The sequence below is a fragment of the Botryllus schlosseri genome, chromosome 6 (assembly GCF_051294905.1).
Source record: "Botryllus schlosseri isolate E-star chromosome 6, Bs_hap1, whole genome shotgun sequence".
Taxonomy (NCBI): Eukaryota; Metazoa; Chordata; class Ascidiacea; order Stolidobranchia; family Styelidae; genus Botryllus; species Botryllus schlosseri.
This window is the reverse complement of record NC_137241.1, coordinates 7,091,164-7,114,627: the sequence shown is the minus strand read 5'-3', so window position 1 is coordinate 7,114,627 and position 23,464 is coordinate 7,091,164. Positions and strand designations below refer to the sequence as shown.

At 41.4% G+C, this 23,464-nt stretch overlaps 1 pseudogene; it reads right to left on the bottom strand.

Moving 5' to 3' along the window:
- Window positions 1-11,668: 11,668 nt before the first annotated feature.
- Window positions 11,669-12,544, bottom strand: LOC145441376 (ciliary microtubule associated protein 1A pseudogene; annotated as a pseudogene).
- Between the last annotated feature and the right edge of the window lie 10,920 nt (window positions 12,545-23,464).

The window sequence follows — 23,464 nt, the reverse complement described above, 5'->3', positions numbered from 1 at the left end:
AGTGCCGAGTTAAATACCCTTATACTCGACATGCAAACATTATACAGGTAGCGGTTATACTGCGAGCTGATGAATTCGTCATCTATTCGCCTAGCGTAGTTGTTCATAATCCCGACCTTCCGCTCGTATCGTATATACTACAAGCCAGTGATCGCTACATCAAACAAAACGGTCAGATCGAACGCAAGAACTCGGATCGCAGTGTCGGACGGCAGCAAAGCGGTGTACCTCGAAACATCAACCGATCTGGAGGATTTCAGCTAATGAATCGACGCAATAACGATCAACGATATCATTGATATGCTCTTTTTTCGAAATAAAATGAACTCGTACACTATACAATGCTATTTCAAGGAGACTAAGTAAAGTGCCAATGTAAGTTTTGACGCGGTAATCATAAGTCGTAAAATGTGGAAACTGCAGAAACCGTAACTTGTACACATAAAATCAAGTTTAAAAAATATGGATGGATGATATTAGTCCTAAATACACATAATACAATATCTGAGAAAAGTATCAAGATGCGGCAATCAATGCAGCGATGATATAGCAATGGATGGATGATGTGGCACTAGGCGTGGCGCTTGATGATGTGGCACAGATGACGTAGCAGATGAATGTACCCTTAGGGTATGAAAATGGGCGTGGCAATTAGGATGACGTGGCCTTCTGTGATTGGCGGGGCACAAACGATACCCATAACACTACTCATTCATTGATCAAAGAGACTCGGAGACATGACGGTGCCTGTATCACAATGCAGTTTTCAAATATACATTGTCTTTCCAATCTCCGGCAAGAAATAAACTGCCATGGAAGTGACATTCACAATTACAAATTCAAATTACAAACAACGTCATAGCTATCCACGTTCTTGATTGATAACACAGCTTTGTAGTCGCTGTTCAAATGTAGGCGTGTTGGGCAAATGTTACCGCCGAATACTTTGAGAATTGCGAAGCCGAATCGGAATCAGTGCGACAATTACATTCGATAATATCAGTTATTATACATTATATGATATTTACGATGAATTGCGCTCACAATGCCTTAGCCTCTGTTTCGAACTTTATTTTCTAACAATAAATAGGCAAGTTGCGTGATTTTCGTGGAAAAATGTTCAAAATCTAGTAGACAGGTGAGGCACTGCATGCCTCACTTGCCTCACCTGACCCCACGTCACTGATGCATCACAAATGCGTATGTATACTAATGTATAGTGACCGTGTTTGGCTCCACTTACATATGCAATCATGGGTCCTCGCATTTAAGAATATCATCAAGACGAACTCACGATCTCGTATAACTGACGAAAGTCTCAAATTTTGTAAGAGGCTTAACCTTAACAATTACCAACAATACTAAAGAGCCATCAGGAATACCATGCAACACCAAAAGACGCATTAGCTGGAAAAGGCGTTTTAAAAGTAGATTCATACTTTTATTCTGGTCTACGTATGTTGGAAATCTAAATGTTATTCGTCTTAAGCTTCGAAAAATATCATATGCCTCTCAGTGCAATACAATTAAAAATATATTACTTGCAAAATATCTATGTAGCTCCAGTTTTTCTTACTCATTATTTAAATAAGGCAACCAGCATGATTAGTACGAGTTTTTACTGAGAAAATACGGTGCAAACGACGAATCCCATGTAGTGATGTCGAATTTGCGCTACTATGACGTCACCATTTTTCAATTGTGACGTAGTAGTAGATTGACATGTATGGCTCTTTGGTAGGTAAAATGGAAAATAAACGGTCAATATGGCTCTTCGGACGAAAAAGGTTCCCGACCACTGGTCTATGTCATGGTCCTTGCACAAATGAAAAGTGATCGTTCTTCCGCAAAGAAATCGATTAGATATGTGAAATAGTCGATTACGATTACGATTACTTCGGATTTTTTTTCGAATGTAATCGGTTGCGATTACGATTACTTGGAAATGCTGTAATCGTCGTAATCGATTACGATTACTAATCACGATTACCCCATGTCTGTTCCACGATAGGGCATATCAATATCGAAGGTGTTGGCCAGCCAGCGACGATAAATTTTGAAAATTCGGCCAGCCGAGGTTTCATCGCCACTGATCTTTTTGGCACAGCGCTTTGTGCAGCCGTATGTTGGCCAACGCTTCATGTTTTCATGTGTCCCGGCGCGGATGGAGTTGACCTCGAAATGACTGTGTATCATAGTCCACACCCGCACCCGCTCGTTGCACACCCCTATACTAAGGGATCCCAGCGGTTTCTAACGGAGTTTCAGAGTGTAATACCAAGACCAGCACATTTTCATGATCAAGCCATATTGCAGCAACGATTTCACTACGTGTCTCGCTTATCGGCTATGGTACGCAATACAGCAGGGGTGGGCAATTATTTTTCGCCGCAGGCCAAATGAGAAGCAGAAAATATGTTGGCGGGCCGAGTCAAAAATTTTAGTTGTATTCTCCTTGGTATTGATTTTATTTCTAAATTGAAAGCAGTGAATTACATTAAATCAGGGGTGGGCAAACTACGGCCCGCCAATTCTAAAACAGTGGTTCTAAAACTGGGGTGCGAGATTGACATAATTCGGATCACGAGTGGGATTTCATATTAGCCACTCCAGTTTTAATTATTTCAGTGATGTTCTTATACAAACGACTCGTGCATGTCTTAGGTAGATTAGGTAGCTGCGTAGAATTAGGGTATTTATATTTTATCCAGAAGTCGTATAGAAGCGTGTTTGAACTTTGAAGCTAACATGGTTATAATGCTGTCAGCATTGTGTGTCGTGGAACTGAACCAAAAGCGGAATTAGTAAATCAATGAACAGATCGCTGCTCACAGATATGAATTTCAATCCTGTTCTAAGAATTGGGACAACTGACTTTCATCTCTATAGTTTTGACAAATTGGTTAGTGAGGTCGACGAGCATATGAAATTTCGCCATTATGTTTGCAATGTTTGTTTTGTTTTAAATAAGCACATATATCATCTCAATGTCCTCACTATATAATCAAATACCAATATTCCGTTTTGGTTTATAATCTCAATTTTATATAGTGCGGCCCGCGAATGGATTCAGATGTTGAATGCGGCCCGCGAGCTCAAAAGTTTGCCCACCCCTGCATTAAATGGTGCTCAGTGAATGTGCTGATATTGGGGAATGAGAAAGTGACGGCTCATTACCAAAAAATATATATTTGCCGTCATATTTTGAAACAATGTTAAACATGATACATTTTGAACTCTCTTTAAGTCCCTATCCGCGTTTTTCTATTAATACATTAAAATGTATTTGGGATGGTCGAAACAGCCGTCGTCAGCCCCCCTTCCCCCCTAAACGTTGGTCTTGGGCCACCCATAAAGTTATAAACCAAACTCTTGGGGGCTTCGCCCCCAAACCGGACACTATCAGGTTGCTAGTTTTTAGCACTACTTCTGAGCGAAATTTCTTGTATACACTAATCGACAACGTTTATGACCTAATCGCGCGAGGCGCGGAATTTTTCCATGATTCATGATTCAATCGGTCAATAATATTGGCAATTGCATATATATTGCTATATTTTTTAAACTTCTCTCAGCCCACGTACTCAGTTTTACCGCTAGAGCTGAGTGAGGTGCTGTCTTGGAAATATTCGGGATAATTACTTCGTTACGTGTTGCTATTTCGTGACCTCCGGTATGCTATGTGAAAAGATATTGAAATCGCCAAAGCGTACTAAACTAAAATACGCACATGATTCCCAATTGGTATTTCTTCACTGACAAATATTGCCTACGGACAATTGGACATCGTGGTTTTTGGTCTACATAAGGGCAGTCCTTTTCGGCCAAGGTTTTCTCGCTGTCGAGCTTTTTTCCCTTGACTTAGTTAATTTGATCATCAGTTGCAATTGCAGTGCCTTCTCGGAATTCCTTGTTGGCCTAAACTTCATATATCTTGGTGCGTCGTGGCGCGGTAATGGCTGACGCCGAAATGCCCAATTCTATAGACCACTGACCTCTAAATCGCGCGAAGCGCGAGAAAAATTTGAAAGAAGTTGCATAAATCTTCGAAAAAATACTCCATGATTTATGTTCATTCACGAAATAATTTTGGGTGCCCTTCGAGCTCGCCCCCCAATTGGAGGGTTTGGGGTGCGGCAGTTACTGTCCTGTGGATACTATAAAGCTTATTGTCTTGGTAGCTGGTTTCCGAGAAGTGTGCAACTTGCCGAAATGGCCTTGTTGTTGAGCCAAGCTTGTAATTAAAAATTCGCCGTCCCTTGATCGAGTGTAAATCTTCGTTCCTTAAACACGGCGACGTGCTCCGCACTAACTACTATAGACGGGTAGCAAACAAATATTTAGTCCTCCAAACCATCTTTGAATTTCAACTTTCGATTTTATTTTTTTGACATCTTTTTGGGTGGTGAGTGATATATCATATAAATCACGGTTACTGATTGACTTGTTTTACGAATGAGGGACTTGGAAACGCATCACGTAACAATTCGAAACACAGACCGTGTAATGCGTAATGTGACAATGGCAACAAAGAAGGTTTGGTGACTTCTTGTGACTTTAATTTTAACGGCATAATTTGCTACTTTGACTTTACTTTGAATCTGGATCAGGCATGTGAGGTACGTATAGGCTGCGTAATCGCGGCATGTTAACGAACAGGCTTGATAGTAAACGAATTTCCGATTCAGTTTATACATCCTATGGTTTTAGTACACGCAGCAACATTAAAAAGTAGGTTTAATATTTTCAATTTCAAGCAACCTTTCGCGGGCCGCACAGAATAACTCCGCGGGCCGCACTTTCCCGGGCCTGCAACACAGTGACTCCGGATAAGTACAAATTAGCCACGGGAAATCGCGCGAAGCGCGAAGAAATTCAACAAATATTACATATGTATTAAAAGATCGTTCTCGTTCCGTTCCGACCCAAAATTATACCCTTCGCGACCCATACTTTAAGAATCCATGCCGACAACGATTGATCCAGCCAGTGTTGCATTTAAAGTAAGAAGTATTTTGAACAATAATATTTTGAACAACTACCATTCCAAAAGCAGCAGAATTGTTTTTTCAAGTTAACAAGTATATCATAATTGTCCAAATATTTTCCAAAAAACATGTAGTATGACCAGGCCTGTTTATTTTTGTAGTTCTCCAAAAATAACAAAAATAGCTTAGTTTTGGATCTTTTCAAATTTTATTTTTGGAGAATCTCCAAAAATAAGAAATGAAGGTGTTTTGAGCCCTATAACTACTGAAAACTCCACCAAAAGTATGTTATGATCATTAATTCAAGTCCTCCAACACATAGATATCATCAGTGATCTTGATCCAACTTTCCAATACATTCTTCACGAATTTAGTCTTTGGCCTGGAGAATGCCTTCTAAAGAATATTAATCAGTGCGAGACGCCCCGCCGAGACCCTACTCGGCTACTCCCACTTGATTTTCGAGACATCGGCCTCGAACGTCGCAATTGTGGGAAACATCGAGGTTAAGGGTCCAAAAATGGAGGAATGTCTAACTCTTAAAACTCTCCAATCTTCCAAGCCTTTGCTCCTGACAAGCGCTCGTCAGTAATGCGCTTGAAACCTCTGATCCTCCACGAAGTTGCGTGCCTCATTGAACTTGACAGCCCAACTCCCTCTGACCGGAAAAACTTCCTTGTGGCGGTCGTCGTTGTCCCAGTCCTCGCCTGGACACAGAGCTCGAAGGCGTTCGACCAGGCACATGAGCTCCTGCTGCTCCATGATGAGAACGTCAAGACCATGAAGCTTCGTAAAGGTTGTGCTCAGCTCAGTGAGACCGTGACTATGCGATCGAGAACGATCAGCTGGATCCACCACTGCAGCGAAGGTGCACACGCCGGACTGTTCTCGTCCATAACATCGAGGAGTTTGGTACGGTTTCCAGTCAACCAAGAGGCCACCCTCTACATTGACAGTAAACGAGCGTCAACAAACTTGGGGCGCGCACTTTCCATCTACTGGATCAAGTTATGTTGTTGTCTGAAGCATCAGCAGATCAGTCCCGTGATCGTGTGGACAAAAGTGATTGTGACAGAGGTGGCGGTATATGATTTCGCCATTCCCTTTGCTTCACTCAAGCTGCCTTCCCGTCTTCTCTACGTGTCGCACTGTGAAACTTATAGGAGTACAAAGACGGAGGGGGGGCAAGGTCAGCAGAAACGTGGAGTGGATTGAGTGGAAGTAGTTTTAGCGTTTCGGTGACCCCCTCCCTCACATAGATGCAGTTTTTGTGTGTTTTTATGAGTTTCCTGGTCGTTTACATCGCTCTGACTTGTTTATTTCACTGAAAAACTTCATCCAAAAAAATCTTATTTTTGGATGTTTTCAAATCTTATTTTTGGAGAATCTCCAAAAATAAAACCCAATATCCAAAAATAAACAGGCCTGAGTATGACCCTTCAAACAATAGTTACAATAGAAATATACCATACGTATACGATATCGAATAAGACTCTCGTCACGCACATTATGTACCATGGAATTTCTGATTATAATGATTGCTGACCGAAAAAGAGCATCATCAACATGTAATCTTGCTCAAAGATATTCATTCATTTGTATAAGGCAGGGATGGGGAGCCTTCATCGGCAAAGTGACAATATTGGCCTACATTTCAATTGTATATTATCTAGGAGCCGTAATTTCTGAGCTTTTTTGAGTCACTGCAGTTGGGGGATGAGGAGGCGAGATAAACCTCCGACACGTATAAACATGACAGAGCCGAGACTCGAACCAACAACCACCGGTGCCTTGACGAATCTGCTTAGAACACTGCGCCACTCGCATCCCTAAGTTAATTACATGGGATATGTCGTGTGAGTCATGTTTCAGTGGGCCATATGCCGCGAATCTACTTTCCACAAAATACCCAACAGTTCGAAATTCGATTCTTGTGCTCTCTAGAATTGGTATGCCTGAAGACGTACCAAAGGACATAGACGATTATGAATACTCTGATACTCTTTTGGGACGTGTGGTTAGTATCTTCAATCACCTTGCGAAAGGGGTGATTTTGCAAATCCCAGCCTGGCGCAGATGATGACCTATTCATGGATAACATCAGGGAGAATGTGAAAATCGTCAAGCAGCTGATACCCTAGCAACACAGTCTACCATGTTTTGAACAGGTTTGTTTTAAATGCAACTTTAGATTCAGCCCCAGAATCAGGGAACAGAGAAGGGTTTCAAAATTGCACCAAATTTCGTCAGTATTGACTTGATGGTTCTGCGATATTCCGGTACGATGCACCGATCAAGTGTGGAAGCTGTACCCGAGATTGACTAATATGTGCCGGTTATGTGTCAGGGAACCAGGGCTGTGGAGTCGGTCAATTTTACCACCGACTCCAGCAATTTTAAATATGTCGACTTCAACTCCGACTCCCGAGTCTTCAAACGGGCCGACTCCGACTCCCGCTCCGTTTCCGACTGTTTTCCTCACAGAACTCCGACTGCGACTCCAACTACGATTCCAACAGCACTACAAATTTACTTGGAAAATTATATGCCACAGTGATGGTTTAATGAATTTCATAAAACCATTAAACTTATGCAAAGATATTATTCAGGATGGCATGCAAAATTGTTTCATGGTGGCACAGCTCGAAATATACTCACAGTACAATTAACTTGGAAGCATCTATTTCGAAATATTCTTATTTTTATCATATGTATGAATTATTCAAGCATGATATACATCCCCTCCTGTATAATTAAAATGTGGACAAGAACCATAGACGTGTAGCTCTTGTGTATGAGTCAGCAACTATGTAATACAAAGATGTACAAATTTTCTCACTACTCACTATACTGATGAAAACTACACGCTCTTACAATACTAATAAACGGTGGTCAGAAACGAAATTCAGACAGTAGTCAAATTGCATAAGTCTACATGCACTTAATCAAGTATTCATGGACTAGGACTACTTGCACTATTTCTTAAAGATTTGTTCGACCCAATTGGCTGAGCTATACTAATTTGAATCATTTTTGATTTTGTCAAGAAGGAAGCAGCGTTTGATTATATTTGCACCAATATTACAAGTGATGTTGTCACTTGCAAAACCAAACGATTTATTTACGAATTCACGGTATCATGGCATAATTCCCAAAACTGCGCCAGTTTGTGATGCATCAGCAATTTTGCGTTGGTCATGGAGATTCATTTTGTAGTGTTTTTCCTCTATGCATCTGAATTGCAATTTGCAAATAATGTGCGAATTTTGTCAAGTCGTTAGTAATAACAGTGATTGTTGGTACATGCAAATCCTATCTTATTTATTATTATTAATTTTAAGAGATCTTGGTAAGCACTTGTTTTCATATTAAAGAAGTTGGAGTAGGAGTCGGAGTCAGCAACTCCGACCCAGACTCCAGCCAGTATTTTTTCGCGACTCCAACTCCGACTCCAAGGAGTGCTAAAAAAGATTGAGACTCCGACTCCTACTCCAATAAGGGCAAAATAAGCGAAAAAAAATTCCGACTCCGCTACTCCGACTTCGACTCCGACTCCACATCACTGGACTAACACATGCACGCACACACGCACACAGATTGGGTTAAAATAATACAGGTACAGCATTTCTTGAAATACAGTATTGGAGCCATACAGCAAGGGCGGCAACGGTATTTTCACGATGTAAAAGCAAAAAGCTTTTAGCCGGGCAGAAAATCATTTATGGAAGAGCTAACGATGCTAACTGCAGGCTAAATCTACAATGTACTGTGCTTCGGCGGCCCCCATAACTTAAGGAGGGTGTCAAGGTGGACGAAATAGCACCGCAGTAAAAGCGACTATGAAGCTGACAAAGCCATATATGATGAGTTCATTGTCGATTGTTACTATATGGATCGTCATTGCTCCACCCTAATCATGCACTCATAATGCAATCCTGTATTAAAACGAACAAAGTACTGCTCATTGTGCCGATAGGAATTGCTATAACCTGTGTCCGAATTAAGCGAATAATTGTGTGCAATTTTTACTTTTGTTCCGTTCCCAAGCATTCTAGCCGAATAATGCGGTTGCCCGGATTATCCGGTGTCCGTTTATGCGGATTCGATTGTAAATCAGATGTATATCTGATCGACTACAACGGAAATCGCGTTGTTCGTGCAACAGAATGAAAAGGAATTTTTTCGGCAGAACATCTGAGAGTCGTTTCTGGGGTTTTCGAAGTTGCTGATTACGAATATCACGTTAGTTTTGAAAGATTGGCTTTTGCTCAGAAGATACTTATACCTCTAAAAAAAACAAAATTACTGTATTTACTTTTAATATTTCACTTGGTAGGAAGAGAGTCGTGGATTTTTCTAATGTTATACTGCACATAAATAGATAATTGACTATGAAGAACACTCATCTCGTTTTCAGTCATTCTATCAATGTTAACATGACCTGATGCGAAATATTTGTTGTCTAAAAGCAGTTTATCAAGCCTAAAAATTGCACTTTTGCACAACGGAAATACATATTCAATGCGTCAATTGGTCATTCTACCAAGATTAAAGAGGAGTATAAAGCAATACAATTTGTACTTGAAAAGCTTACCTACAATACTCATATGCGTCTCATTTCTTTTGACTTGTAAATGGATAATTTTCAGCAGAGTCACCGAAGTGGGTATAACTAGAATCCCCATTAAACGGGAAGCTTAAATCTGGTATCTTTGATAGATTGGAGATTCGAATGCGGATGAAAGATTCCAATTTCATATTATGAAAGAGTTCAATGCATGAAATTTCTCCTAAGATGTAGTAAATAAAACTTTATAGATGATCACAAAGCACCCAACTACAAACAGTTGGTCCGAAAATTCGTATCTGCACATGGAATAGCCTACTTGGAACAAACATGAGCGTAAAAGTTCACTTCCTGTTCAGTCATCTTGATATATTTCATGATCATCTTGTTGATTAGCAATGGAGAGGTTCTACCAAGACATCAGAACAACAAAAGAAAGATATCAGAGCAGATGAGATGAACATATGATATCCAGGAAAGTCTATAGCTATGATAAATCTAATACCCCTAAATGTAGTGCTGTTGCTGTATTTTGATTTAAAAGAGTCTTCTGTGTGTATAAATAACAAGCAGATTTAATTTCTAAACTTGATAGTATAGGGCAGGGGTCTCCAACACGCGGCCCGCGGGCCGCATGCGGCCCGCGACCTGATTTGAAAAAAATTCAGAAAAACGCTTAGTAAATCATGTTGAAACGCTAAAATTGATTTCAGTTGAAACATAATGTTGTTGTTTTTCAAAGTGAGCCATTCTATGTGCCCACTATCACTATTACTCACTAGTTGATACGGCTTCGGCATGGTAATATCATTCCATGGATGAAGAATTTGCTGGTACGAATGGGCATATTGCCTTGACGTGCAATGGCCCACCACTGCCAAGACCGAGACGCCTGCAAAACGACTTCGGGCGCTCCAAAAGACCATGCTTTACGAGGAGATAGTTGTCTAGCAAGTAGGCCTACCGTATATAGCTAACCCCAACATTGATTCTTCAATCCATGGGTGGCCAATCTGCAGCAGTAGAAGGAAAATTATGCGGCTGTCGACACTTGTAATAACAACCCTAAGTTTTCACAGATACCCCCTGCATCAGCTGTATCTGGGAATCTGATCACATTGGCCGAGAAAGGATAAATATTTTATAGTAATATGTGAAACTATACCAATATTTATTGACGAAATTCACTCATGAACATGAAAAATTTTTCGCGCTTCGCGCGACTACAGATTGGTTCTCTGTGGCTCTTTACAACATAACTACTAACGATTTGGTGCGCATAGTAAGCCGATATGTGCATATAGATTAGTTCGGAGTGTACCGGCAATGGACATGAACATGATAACGTGGGTATTTGACCCCAGCTAGTTTATCACGACTAGCCACCGGTATGCGACCGCAGGCTACATGAGTACGCGAAATGCGGCCGTGAATTACAAAAATGTTGGCCACCCCTGTTTTTGCGGCTAAAGAGTGTTGTCATTGTCAGGTATCGTGTACAGCTCATAGTCCAAAATATAATGACATTGATGATCATGATACTTATTGTTGTATTTGTGTTTGTTCAATAAAATATTAGTTCTTTTGTGGTGACTATAACCGTCGCCTATGTTAGAAAGCACAGCGTTGTAATAACGTAGAGTTATCAGACGTGGTTGTTGAACTGCGTTGCCTACTTTTATATCGATATTGATGTCATGCGGCCCGCGGCCTCCAGGAATTTGGAAAAGTGGCCCGCGACCTATTTTGAGTTGGCGACCCCTGGTATAGGGCCTACGACTGAGCCGATTTTCTATCTATAGCCATTACAGCGAAAATGGGAGATTTTGGTCAAAATAGCCCTGTCGATTATCTCCAAAACAAGAGCCAATTTGAAAAAACCAAGATCTCATTCGGAATCAGTGCCCTTCAGAACCCCCAAAACCACCCTTACTTTGTCTGCCTAAAAATATGTGTTGACAAGTGTTATTATTCACGTTTAGGCTAAAGTTACATAGGAAACGTTAATCTTAAATTCAACGTGATTTACAAATTTACTAAACATATAGATTAATTATATGCAGAAGGGTTCTCCATGGTAGCACCACACAGCATCCAAACAAGGCACGCATAATATGATTTGTGACCTGATTTATTACTCTTCACTGGGTTCATTCACAAAAGGCGTCACAAACTCAGAATGTCGGATCCCCATCGAAAATTGCGGGGCCCGCGGCCTGTTATAAGAAACTGTTTCAGGGTGGTATGCCCCCGGGCCTGGTTTGGTCGTTTTGTCCCCAGGCATGTATCTTCTGGCCAGCATCGAGTAGCACGGCGCCTGCCTGCGTTTGGTGTTTTTCTCGGCAACGCTATACAGTGCGGGTCCCGGCGTTTTGGCTAAATCTTCCACAAAACTACCAGTTATTGACCTAGCGGTCATAGAGTAACTGGCACTTGAGACCTTGTTGATCACTTTACTGCCTAACAGCTGGGGTAGTGAGTAGCTGTTGGGCGCCGGAAACGAATCACATGCTCTGTAGCGAGTTCTTGAGCCCATCGAGTACTTGGGGGCGTTTCTTTCGCCTTGCGGGTGCACCCTCTCGTTTTGGTAATTCCCAGGTCCAGGTGTCTTGAACATGTTTTGATCTTTTGGCCGCCCCAAAATCGAATAATGTGGCGTCCCGTCCGGTCCGTGCCTCGTGTATCGCGTATCAATGAAATATACCGGGCCAGGACTAAACTTGTTGGTGGAAATGAACGACGTTCCGAGTCTTTTCCCGAACGAATAAGCAGGCTTCATATCGCGGGTGAAGTCGTGGCCCTTGAATCCGCACGTGGACGGAAGCCGGTAGCGTCCAGGGCCGGGGCCGCGAAGCTTCGCAGCGATCGGCGGAGAGTCCTTGATTTTAGTGTCGCTCATGGTGGTCTCAAGATACGCGAGTCAACCGAAAAAGGAAAGAGACCTTTCTATCTCGGACGCTTGCAACGAGAAACAACGCCTACCTAGAGAAAATGTATGCCAAGTTGTGGATTCAAGCTGCATTATGACGTCACAAATGATTTACTCGTGCGAAACCGTGGATTTCATACAGTGTTGTGGCATCGAAATGAGCTGGACATGTTAGTTTTAGCGCCGTGCACGCATGAACTTTAGCTGCGTGGGATATCTGACACCAGAAGAGGTTCTTTTCCTTGACAATAAGTTTTTGATTACTGTCCGTTGCAAAGATACCACTACAAATGCTTGCAATTGGATATAGCAATGGTATGAAAACAACTGGAACTGGAAAGACTCTCTGCTTTTCTGTTCATTTCATTATCATATTTTGAGCGACTCATATACTTTTTGCTACTATGACATCATAACGCATGAAATCTGCTTTAAAAAAATTTCTCGGCGAATGCGAGTTGTGAGTGTGCTTCATGCGTGTAGTGTAGGCCAGTGCTCTTCAGCCCTTTTTCTTCGCGGTACACCTTATTAACGGCTACTCGAATCTTGAATACCCCCGACTACATAATACACTGATTCCGTATAGTAAGGTGTATTCAACCTTTTTGCTATTCACGGCCGTACCTCGATTCCATATATAGCATATATACGGTCGCTCAAACGTAAGAGGAATACCTTCATTGGTGACACGCACACGATTCCCACTTGGTATTTTCAATAATATATATATCATTGGTATTTCTTTTTGAGGTGCATCATTTTCCTATGCGGTTCGCATTTGTACGGTGGGGCTCAGGTTACACTGTGACTATTATATGAAAAGCGAAAAAACCAAGTCACCCTGAATCGCGCAAATCATGAATAAAATATTCAAGTTTAATCAAAATATCTTAAAAATTTGGGAACCAATTCGTTAATTCAAATTGCATATTGACGGCCGCCAACACTCGCCAATTTAATCATGTGTAGAGGTCCACATAATTATTGTTTAACGGCTGTATGTGACCGTATACGTCTGCAGGTTGGCTAACTCTGGCCTGTTGAAATATGGATGAACGAGGCTGCAACGAATTGGAAATACTAAATACCAATCAGCGCTCGTGGTTACCGGACCACCATCTAGCACAGTGGTTCTCAAACTCGATCCCCGAGATCTCCTGGCCACGCCCCAGCAAATCTGCAGGCTACACTTCGCTATTTATAAGCATCTCGCAGGAAGTACCAATTCAATATAAGTCTGAGCTCTCGCGGCGGTTTCCCCAAGAATCATTATAGACAGATATACTATCGCAAGCTGAACACATGTCAACTTACCTACCTAAGTGCAAAAATATCAAAAAATGTTTAAAATATTACAAATTGGCGTGCCAAACATTTTTAACTTTTTTCATATTTAGTGTTTCAAGCAAGGAATCCGACTAACCGCTTATCTTCAGCTGACAACAGCATCGGTTACATCAGTGATTCTGAGTGTATTTGTCGCGAAGGGTATAAATTTTGGTCGCTACCTTGCTAGGCCTATCGCCTAATGTAGGCTACGTAATCTTTGCATCATTTAATTTCAGTCACGTATTAACCAACTTTCTGTGGTTGCTTTATTCGTTTCCAAGTCCACTGTGTTTGGTACCATAGCCAATGAGTGACTGGCGCATGAAAGATGTTTCGCTGATATGGTCTGATGATGAGAAATGTGCCCACCCCTACAAGTCGGTTTTATGTCACAAGTAGTTTGGTCGGATACTAGAATTTCTGCAAAGCTCCAAAGATCACTGCAAAGCGGTAAAGGTTGTCGTTGCTCCAGATATATTGGAATCGCTTACACGTATCAGACGAAACTAAAACAATATATATATATATATATTTATATCCTTTCGTGAGACGAACACGATTCCAAATTCGCGTTTCGACATGGGACTCATTTATTTTCCGCTGTGTGTCTCATTTGATACGTGCGGCTCACGCTGCGGGAGCTGGACTATTCGGCCCCGGTCATTTCGGCGCCTGGATAGTGGACATACTAATGTCAAACGTTTTGGCAAACATGCGACGGTACTTTTATTTCAAGGTCTTGTCGCCGCCAATCATTTTGACAGCGCACGCAGCGTCGAAATGCTGGTTCGTGAAATCGTCGCGCTCATACAGGCTGCACAATGCACACCCCTTCACTAAAAGCATTCAAACGATTGCCTACGATATTTGGTTGCCGTATATACAGGCCGTGTTATTTTTGGCATATGCCAAAACTGCCAAAAATAACTTATTTTTGGCATTTTTCGATTTTTATGTTTGGCAGTTTTGGCATCGTCCTCTAAATAGATAGTTTCAGCCTCGAATTAGTCACAAAAACGCTTTATTTGGGCTAGTTTGTCAAAAGACACCACAAAATGTGCAGCATCCAGGTATAATCAGTGCCACCAAACAATAAGAAGAAGAAAAAACCTAACGATTTCATAGGTTGATTATATCGAACGAAACCACAAAATGTGCAGTATCCATCGGAATCGGTGTCTATAAGCAAAAAAAAGAAAGAAAAGCCTAACAAACACGCTCAAACATCTGATTGTTACAGCTGTTGAATAGACTGAAATCATTTGCACTGTAACAGTGCTTCCAAACTCAGGTCAGCCAAGTTTCTCCTAAATACATTTCTCGCCCACCGAATCTGGGAAATATCGGCTTCAACAGTAGCCGTTGAGGGAAAGAATGTTGCCAGTCATCCACAAAAGGTTTTCAGAGCTTCAAAATCTTTGGAAGGCCGAACCGGCATCCATGCATCATGAAAAGCGATCACTTCGCCAGTCCCATCGATCTCATCGCGGAAAGAATTTTCTTCCCGATCCTTTTCCAGGAGTTTACTGTGTTGTCTCTCAACACATTTTATTTTGTAGCCCGACTATCATTTCTGCTTCAGTCTACCGATATATTTTCGGAGGACTTTTGTCACTTCAGTTGGCTTTAATATTACCAACTCGCATGGAAGAGTCCTGGGAAGGTTAGCTTGTTTAAGAACATTGACGTAACAAGACTGTCTGGCAAAACGAGACTATAAGCAGCTCAGAAATAGCCAGACAGTTCGTTGCGTCACAATGTTCAACTCGATCACAATGGAAAAATCGTGGTTGATTTTGGGGGTTCCAGTTCCATGAGCAGAACATAGTTTATATTTTAATAATCAGTACTGCGGCAGCTTCTCATTGATACCCGTTTTATCAAATTTAGCGCTCGACAAGCCGATCAAAAATGGTCGTAAAATTGCCTTTGGACAAATGGAAAGTATGACGTAAACCAAATGCAGTCAGCCGTTCAATCTCGCTGTGTCCACACCATTTCGGACACCATGCTTTCACCCCCAATGGGTGGGCTGGACCCAGATTAAGAAACCTGCCTTTCACAAACGCTCTTCTCGCTTGTAACGCGGTCCTGTTAACACAACACCATGAACGAAATACACTATTTGACAGGCCGTGTTATTTTTGGCATATGCCAAAAATTGCTTATTTTTGGCATTTTCAAATTTTTATTTTTGGCAGTTTTGGCATCTGTCTCCTGAAATGCCAAAAATAACACGGCCTGCGTATATACAATCAAGAAGCTAGGTCTCGGTAAATCTCGCGAATCACGATAAAAATTTTCATGAATAATAGTGTTTTTTTGTATTTTGAAAACTCATGTTACATGTTTTGTAACAAACACGGATAAAATATGCCGTGTGCGTCAAATCATTCGGCGTGCCATGACAAATCATATCGCGTGCCACAAATGGCACGCGCGCCGGGGTTGCCAACCCCTGGCGTAAGCGTTTAGAAGTGGGCCGCGGGCAACTAGTCGGCAGCTACTGTATCAAAATAAAGAAAATCGACCTGCATGGTGTAAATAACCATTGTAGTTGACAAACGCCATAAATACCACAAACAACAACATGTCAACTCCATTCAGCTCTACTCGAAAAGGAGCCGCTCAGTCCATTCCCAACGTTTAAATGATGAGAATCATTTGTTTCTGACATCACAAAAGGAATGTAATTTACAAGCGGCAACGTACAGCTGAGAGCTGATATTAACACCCAGTCAACATCTTCTGAAGCATAAATTCGCCTAGTTATTGTGATAGTCATTGGTCTATTTTAATGCGGATCTGGTACACCCCCGTACACCCCCTCTGAGTGGTACACTCTTTCAAAACTATAGTACACCCTAGGGCAGGGGTGGGCAATTATTTTCCCCCGCGAACGAAATTAAAGACAGAAAATACGTTGGAGGGCCGAGTCAGAAACTTTAACCATATTCTGCAGCGTATTAATTGTATTTCTGAATTGAAAGCAGTGAATTACATTGTTAATACATCCTGCTCAGTGGACGTATTGATATTAAGAAATGAGATAGCGACTGTTAGTTACCAACAAATATTATTTATTCACCGTCATAATTCAATGCAAATATAAACATGATACATTCAAAACTCTATTTAACCCACGGACACATTTTTGTGTTAAGGCATTAAAATGCATTTAGGATACTACTATATTCAATGTGTCTCAGTCGCTGCCTCCCGAACAGTGTGTAGCTTGGTGAAATAGCCTTGTGTTGAAGTATGCTCTTCGTTTTTTTTATGTCATAATACCGACATAAATTATGTTCCACGGTGACCTCCTCTCCACAAACTTGAAGGACGGGTTCACCCCTGACTCCAGCCTAAACCAACACTTAGTGGCCCTCACCTTTCTATTTTTGACATGCCCGCCGCGGTTCATCATTTATGGGTGATAATGACTGGTAATCACGAGCTCTGATTCACTTGTTTTACAAATTAGGGATTTGGAAACGTATCAAAACAATTTGAAGCACAGAGCGTGTAAATGTGACGATGGCAATAAAAAGGTTTTGAACTATATGGAAACACACTTTGATACATCGGCTTCATTTTTAATCTGGAGTACTCGTACGACGTACGTCGGCTATGCAATCGCCGCAAATAAAAAGAACAGGCTTCATAGTTGTTGTACCCTTCGATAGAACTCAATACGATCGGTTCTTAGGCTTTTATTAACATAAAAGTAAGCTAGTGTATCTGAATATAACACGGCAATAAAACGGAGTTAACGCAGATACAACGAACAGAAACAATGCCGCACCCAACTAGAACAGGATGAACTTAATAGTCGCGGCGTAAAGGCAATCAGAAAACAATCAGCATAAACGCCATCTAGTGGTCAAAGGTACTGAATCACCACAATCTCCCCCACTATTAAAAGAAAAGTCATTATTTAGAGGATTGTCCATATCGTTCAGGCGCACGTCTGATTCTACTTGATCTTCTCAAAGGTGGAGGATCAATGACAACTTCTTGCGAAGTTTCCGAAGAATCATCGTTGTTGGTAACATCAGCCGTAGGTTCAGCCAGAGACGAGTCGTTTACCGCTGACTGGTCCGGTTCGACAGCCCCGTCATCGAGTGGAGACTGCTCGGTAGAGGATGGATAAGGTGCGAGGTCCTTGACAGAGACCGTCGATTCTACCCCGGATGGATGCCGGATCAAGGCATATTTGGAGTTAGCTTCGAGCAAATCGACTTCGATTCCGAGCGGATCACTTTTACTCCTCCTTGCGAAGTTCCTCAGCAATACGGAGCCCCCTTGGAGTATCCAATCTGGAACCGATTCCCCCATCATACTTCTCCTACTGAAATTGAAAAATCTGTCGTGCGGGCACGAATTAGTAGTAGTACACAAAAGCGAACGGATAGAGTGAAGGGCATCTGGCAATACAGTTTCCCATGAACTTTCAGGTAACTTTCGTGAAGCCAAGAGCATTTTTACCGATCTCCAGAGAGTTTGATTCAAACGCTCACATTGAGAGTTTCCAGTGGGATGGTACGGTGTAGTTTTGCTCGTAGCTATGCCTTTACGGGTAAGAAACGTCGTTACTTCCTTTGATAAGAACGAATTTGAACGATCGCTGTGAACATATTCGGGTAGACCGAACAAGGAAAATAGATCAGTGAGACAATTAACAACCGTAGCGGAAGTCATATCTCGGCATGGATAGGCAAATGGAAATCTGCTGTATTCGTCAACAATTACGAGCAGATACTTTCGAGATCCTTCGACAGGGCCTTTGAAATCAATACTTATTCTCTCCCACGGCCTAGTCGATTTGATGAGACGGTGATGGACGTTGGATTTATAGAATCGCGGTTTGATTTCCGAGCATATTCTGCAGTTAGCGCAGATCTTTCTGACTTCATCTATAGAGAAAGGCAAGTTTTTCGCTCTAATAAAATGATGCAACCGTCGTACCCCGGGATGAGCAAGAGCTTCGTGCATCTGATGGAGGGACAAGCCTGAGTTTGACAAAGAGCAGCATACACGAGAAAATGTATCCGGGACAACATTCTCAGTACCAGGGCGATGAATTATTTCATACTTGAAGGCGCTCAATTCGAGTTTCCACACCGATAATTTAGCATTCGTAAGCCCCCGAGTCGACCAGCGCCTCTATAGTCAATCCTGCTATATTGATGATGATAGCCGAGTATTTGAGTGATTTCGGTACTCCAATCAACAGGGAAGCGAGATCCGCCACTTCGGCGGAATTAAACGTCACGGCACCAGCTCCACCGGCGACTAGAGATGCCAAATGAGAGGCTTCATCAGAATAAAACGCTGGCGCAGCAATCTTCCGATTTTGAGTGCCACTTTTGCATACCTTACCGAAATGGCCTTTATATCCACATTTATAGCAATCGGCGTTTTTCGCGGGACAGACCTTGCGCAGAGGGTAGTGTTGACGGCCGCAATATTGGCAATTCTTGTACGCTTTCGTGACGAGTGCAACTTCGCCGGTCCCCTCCGGCGTTATTTTGACTTGATCGCTATTAGTCGTCTGTTCTGATCCCACAGCACTCACGGCGGCAGGGACGGGCATGGATATGGGCTCGTATGAAGACGAAAATTGCTGAGCTCGCTCGAGAGATTCGGCTATCTGAACCGCTTTGTCTAATGTCATATCATCGTGCTCCAATAATCTAAGACGAATAGTAGGCGAACGTAAGCCAGCAATCAAGGCGTCGCGAACTGCTTCCTTTTGATGCTCGTCGGAATTTACAGCAGCGAACATGCAATCTTTAGCGAGAGTTAGCAATTTTAGCGAAAAATCCGTTACGCTTTCTCCTTGATCCTGACGAGAGGTTGCCAAGAGGTGTCTGGAGTAGATCAAGTTCTTCTTTTTCTGGTAGAGATTGCATAGCGTCTCTAGAGCGGATTCATACGTAGCGTGGTTTTCTACAAGAGCGAACACATCCGGTGATATATATCCGTATAGAATAGCCAATTTATCCATAGTCACTTCAGCTGGAGGGTCAGAATCCGATCGATTGGGAGCCGTTGAGTTTGAAGCGGAAGCCTGCGCGGCAACTAAGAATTTTCCCAACATCTTCTCCCAATGATTAAATATCTTCTGTGAGTCAGCCGAGCTAGGCATCACATCCAAAACTGGCACACGTATGTACTTTTCTTGAGAGAACGCCATGTTGAGATGACCATTTATGTTAATAAAATTGTTGTACCTTCGATAGAACTCAATACGATCGGTTCTTAGGCTTTTATTAACATAAAAGTAAGCTAGTGTATCTGAATATAACACGGCAATAAAACGGAGTTAACGCAGATACAACGAACAGAAACAATGCCGCACCCAACTAGAACAGGATGAACTTAATAGTCGCGACGTAAAGGCAATCAGAAAACAATCAGCATAAACGCCATCTAGTGGTCAAAGGTACTGAATCACCACAATAGTGAACGAACGTCCAGTTCAGTTTACACAGCGTATGATTTAAGTCAACAGAATAACATTCAAAAGAAGTTTTCAAGTTCTATGTTCGCGGACCGCTCAAAATCGCGTCGCAAGGTTTGATAGCTTTTTATGAGAAACTGTCTTGCGTGATTTTGTTCTCTGTTTCAAACGATCGTGGATTTTCCCCAGTGCTGCAACCGTGCCCTTCGACACAGCGTTATGGTTGCGAGAAACGATATCGCTTCTACTTGACGGGGTTATTTTCCAAAATTTATGAGTATAGAATACATCTGTTCTTAGTAATGATGAAACTTGATTAAAATGGCACTGTCCGGAATCAGTGATAAGTCCGTGATATTTCACCGAAATTTTTCGACATGTGAACTCTTTCAATTCTCAAGCTTGCATGAGCTACCGATCCAGCTTGAATACCCGATTGTGATGGAGTAACATAAATCAATCATCTCGGTAATTCCACGAGGATATAATGATTTGATTCCAGGATACATTCCAATTAAAAATTCCTAACGGGACAATCAGTCCATTGTGTGCAGTTTCCGAGCAGGAAATGATTGAGGGGCTGATTACTAGGGCGATTTTTTTTATCTTAACAACTTTGACATTTTTTGACCTTAAAAATCTTAATTTTGACCAAATTTGACCTAACGTATGTAAATTAGGTGTTTTCTCTCATAATGTTAGAATTGTACTACTTATCTTCATTTCTGGTTGGAACTGTCTGTCCTTACGAAGTAGTTTGTTCTGAAAATAAATTGCCTCAAAAATTACCAAATTTTTACATGAAAAAAATTTATTTTAGCGAAATCTGGCCCTATGAAGAATTCCAGTAGTTACATTTCGCATTATGGTAGAAATAATTAGAAAAAATTGTAGTACAACGAAAGATACTTTCCTACATTCTCGGGTACAAAGTGTCTGTCCTTACTAAGTAGCTTGCCAAGGATGGAAAAAGAACGTTCAACAGCAGCAGTTGTTGGCTGGCAACACTGAAGTTGTGCGTAGACTGCTGTGACAAACCGTATCGCCTCATTCTGGCAATGGTGTCTACATCACAATTTTTCATCATGCGCTTCTTGATATAAGAACCATGCAATGACCAAGCAATTTCGCTTCAGTTGCGATATTGCGGTACGTTGAGCATAACACCATGTCAACCTATTTGTTTCATTTGAATGTTTATGATTCACAATGAGCAGACAATGGGCCGTCTACAACGGTAGGCCTATAAAGTAGGCAACAAGCCGTAAAATGTCAAATGATAAGTTCACCGACAGAGCAAAATCTACCATGCCAACGAAATGCAAGTTGCAAATAAAGTTTTATCTTTCTGAACAATTTTGACATTTTTTGACCTAACGCTACAATTTTGACCTAATTTTGACTTTTTTTGACATGTCAAAAAAAATCGCTCCACTGATTACATTGCAGTGTAAAACAATTTTGAGTTGAACCCAAAGTTCCACATCTGTAATCAGTCGTTCTGGATACACAATTGAGTCAAATAGAAATGCTTTCATTGGAGTCGAGTTGACTTTTTCGTCGTTGCCCTTCCCCGCTCATATTCGATAAAACGTGTTTTCAGCACCATGATAAAGCTTCTGACACACAGAGAAAACCGACTTGACGGTAGCGGAAGTGGACACTGGAGATTTTAGAATGAGATAGTTCTTATCAAAACTCCAACCCAACATGATAAGGATGATGATAATAAAACACCAGCTTCATCCGTCTCATTATTAGATGTAGTAAATGCAGAATAAATTTCGTTTTGTGATTCAGGCGTGGTGAGGAGGGTTTCGGGGGCGCTGCCACTTTAATCGTTGTCCAAGGGGGCGGCAGCTCAAAAAAGTTTGAGAAACACAGATTCAGAGTAATAAAACATCAAATTTTAAATTAATTTAGACGTTTTTTAAATGGTGTTGTAATGTAACAGTACTGGTTAGAAGTATATAGTACTCGTTCTGCACATGCTATACGTGAAAGCTACGGACACGTTTAAGCAAACTTCGGTAAAGTCCGAAAATGCAACTAAGCGACACTCCGGACTCGGCAGTACAATAATACAGGCTACGCTATAGTAATCATCGAAGTCGCATTTCTTTCAAACGACAGTAAACAGCCACAATCAAGTTAATGATCTCTAAGATGACTTCGCGAGCTTTGCCTTGCCTAAACTTCAACGAAGCCGTGAATGAATATCTAATTTGAAAAACGAAACATCAAATGAAGTTTCCAATATTTCATTTGAAGTACATACATTTGCTGTAACTAAATTTGAAGTTAATTTTGATTTTTGAAGGTTCACCGGTCCTCACCATTGGTTTTGAAGCTTTAGAGTCTGCGAGGTCCAGAAGATTGAGAAAAGTTTGTAAACCACCTTATATATAGTATACATATCTTATTCTTCTCTGAGTCGCAATTCTAGGTTTGCGTTCAAAATGCATATATATTTGAATTTGACTAAAAAGGGAATACCCGGCCAATATTTGTCTATGTCGGGGGTGGGCAAACTACGTTTTATGCGGCCCGCGAAAGGCTAAGGAAACCTATTAAAAATATTGATAAAATGCGTACCAAAAATCTAATTACTGCAGGGACTCGATTAAACTTTTTCTTATTATATTTCCCCACGATAATTATATGTTATATTATTACTATAGTTTATTTCAGGGGTCGGCTACCCCGGCATGCGAGATGATTTTTCATGGCACGACAAATGATATGACGCACACGATATATTAAAACATGGGTTCTTAAAGTATGGGTCGCGACCCAAACAAACGGTCGCGAAAGGGTATAATTTTGGGTCGCGATTGCACCAGAGGGACATTTTAATATGTATGTGACATTTGTTGAATTAGTTACAAAAATTTATTCGCGCTCCGCGCGATTTACTGTTTTAAGTTTGGGGATATTTATATGTTGGGTTCAATAAGCGAAACCCGTGGAGAATTTGTTACTACACTTGATCATGAAAATGCGCCGACTAGGCTTGATCATGAAAATCCGCGCCGACCTCTGTATAACACAATCTGGTAGGAATTCATAAGATTTTGTCCGACATTGGATGCTCTGGAAAATACCGCCAGATAACGTTGGGATGCTTTATTGTAGCGACGTACAACGAGCGAGTACACATCTATGAGACACGGGTGTGCCGAGATCCC